Here is a 2756-nt window from a genome sequence, read left to right as displayed (position 1 = left end):
TATATATATATATATATATATATATATATAATGTCCACACACACACACATATATATATATACATACACATATACATATACATACATACATATATATATATATATATGTGTGTGTGTGTGTGAGTGTGTGTGTATGTATATATGTGTGTGTGGACGTGTATTATGTATGTATTTATGTGTGTATATATGTATGTGCGGATATCATATATCGACAATTATAGTGGTGTGTTTGATAATGATAGTCAAGGTGATCATGATGATGATGACGGAGAGGATAAGAACGATGGTGATGAATATGAAGTTGCGGGTGATGATGAAACTGATAATCATACTACCACCGACTACAGCATCCTCATCCTCCTTATGGTAGTATTATTGGTGGTGGATTAGCAGAATATTACTTGTGCGTCGAACAAAGTGCGTTGCAGTGTTTCAGTACCGATCCTTTGCGATCTCAATTCAAATCCTGTTCGAGGTTGCGGGAGCGGTAACAGTCAAGGTCCAGATTGTGGTTTACCTTTCATCCGTCTTGGAATCGGTAAAGTAAAAAACCTGCCACGTGGTAAGGTCTGATGTAATCTTCCTTTTCCTGCCTCGAAGGTGGATTTTGCCTTTCTACCATTCTATTTAATCCTTATTTTATTGCGTGGTGAAGGCGTATGGCCCAGTGGTTAGTGCTTCAAGATCACAATCATGAGATACTGAGTTGGATTACGAGATCCGATTGTGTGTTGTATTCTTGAGCAAGATACTATATTTCACATTGCTCCAGTTCATCCAGCTGTAGAAATGAGTTACAACGATGTCACTGGTGCCGAGGGGAGGCTGCCATGCACGGGTAACTGCTGGTCTTCCATAAGCAGTCTTGCCGTGACTTGTACCTCGGAGAGTATCTTTCTAGGTGTAATCCCATGGTTATTCATGACCGAAGCAGGGTCTTTACCCTATTTTGTGGTATATGAGGGAAGAATGTATTCGGCTGACAGAGTGGCACATGTCTTAGGGGTTAGGGTGCTGGACTCATGATCGTAAGGTTGTGGTTTCGATTCCTGTACCGGGCGTTGAGTTGTGTTCTTGAACAAAAAACTTCATTTACGCTGTCCTAGTCCATCCAGTTGATAAAAAGGAGTAATCCTGCCACGGACCGGTGTCCCGTCCACGGAGGAATATTTATACCACAAACTCCGAGGATTAATGCGGAGTAGCCCACTGCACAAATTATTTCAAAATGTTTTGTATAGAAATGAGGCAAATGCTGTTTCAAATCCAACCGAGGGTTGTCTTTGGTTTTTAGCGAGCCACAATCGTTAATTTATAAACCATCCCACTTCGGCTACTTAATAATTTTAGGTGCAGACATCGATGTGTGATTTAGAAGCTAGCGTTGCAAGCATATGGTTTCGGGTTCAGTTTCATTGCGTGGCACCTTGGACAAGTGTCTTCTACTATAACTCCAGGTCGACCGAGCCATTATCAGTATATTTGGCTGACAGACATAGTGAATAAGCTCGTCGTAAATATGTATGTCATTATTAATTTTTTTTCAAGATTTCTTGCCAATAAAGAAAGAGCCGGTTCTTGATCAAAGGCTCCTTCGTTGCACGTTCAGTAACTTATGTATGTATGTATGTATGTATGTATGTATGTATGTATGTATGTATGTATGTACGTACGTACGTACGTATGTATATATGTATGCATGTATGTAAGTATGTATGTATGTATGTATGTATGTGTGTATGCATGCATGCATGCATGTATGTATGTATGTATGTATGTATGTATGCATATACACAGATTTGTATATTTTGCGTTATGTATGTATTTCTCATGCATATAGTTGCATGTCTAGACATGCTCATATATACTCAAATGATAAACATGTATGTATGTATGTATGTATGTATGCAGGTATGTACTGGTATGCATGTATATATATATGTGATGTATGTGTGCGAGAGCAATCTATGTGGGTCACGACTGGAAAGCCTTTGATCGTATATCTGTTAGACCTGTAAGTACAACAACAAAGAACAAACTCATCAACGACAAACAACAGCAATACATTTGATAATGTGGTTTCAAGATAAGTTAAGCCGGATGGGCATGGCTGGAAAACTTTTGGTTATAAGTGAGCCCTCTCAGGGATCAAATGATGCTAAAATAAAGCTCAAAGTACAACAGATATTTCTGTTATTTTTTTAATCATTTATTTGCTTTCAGTCATAGAAATGCGGCCATGCTGGGGCACCGCCTTGAAGACTTTAGTCGAACAAATCACCTGTAGTACTTATGTTTTTTTATTTATTTATAAGCCTGGTATTTATTCTATCGGTCGCTTTTGCTGAAGTGTTAAGCTACGGAGACGGAAACAAACTAACACCGGTTATCAGGAAGTACGGCTGTGTGGCAAGAGGCTTGCTTCTCAACCACATGTTTCCCGGTTTAGTTCCACTGCGTTGCACCTTGAGCAAGTGTCCTCTACCTTAACCTCGGGTCGACTAAATACTTATGAGTTTATTTCGTAGACGGAAACTGAAAGAAGCCCGTCGTATAGGCGCAGGAGTGGCTGTGTGGTAAGTAGTTTGCTTACCAACCACATAGTTCCGGGTTCAGTCCCACTGCATGGTACTTTGGGCAAGTGTCTTCTACTATAGCCTCGGGCCGACCAAAGCCTTGTGAGTGGATTTGGTAGACGGAAACTGAAAGAAGCCCGTCGTATATATGTATATATATGTGTATGCGTGTGTATATGTT

This window comes from Octopus bimaculoides, chromosome 11, assembly GCF_001194135.2.
Source record: "Octopus bimaculoides isolate UCB-OBI-ISO-001 chromosome 11, ASM119413v2, whole genome shotgun sequence".
Lineage (NCBI taxonomy): Eukaryota > Metazoa > Mollusca > Cephalopoda > Octopoda > Octopodidae > Octopus > Octopus bimaculoides.
This window is presented reverse-complemented; position numbering follows the sequence as displayed.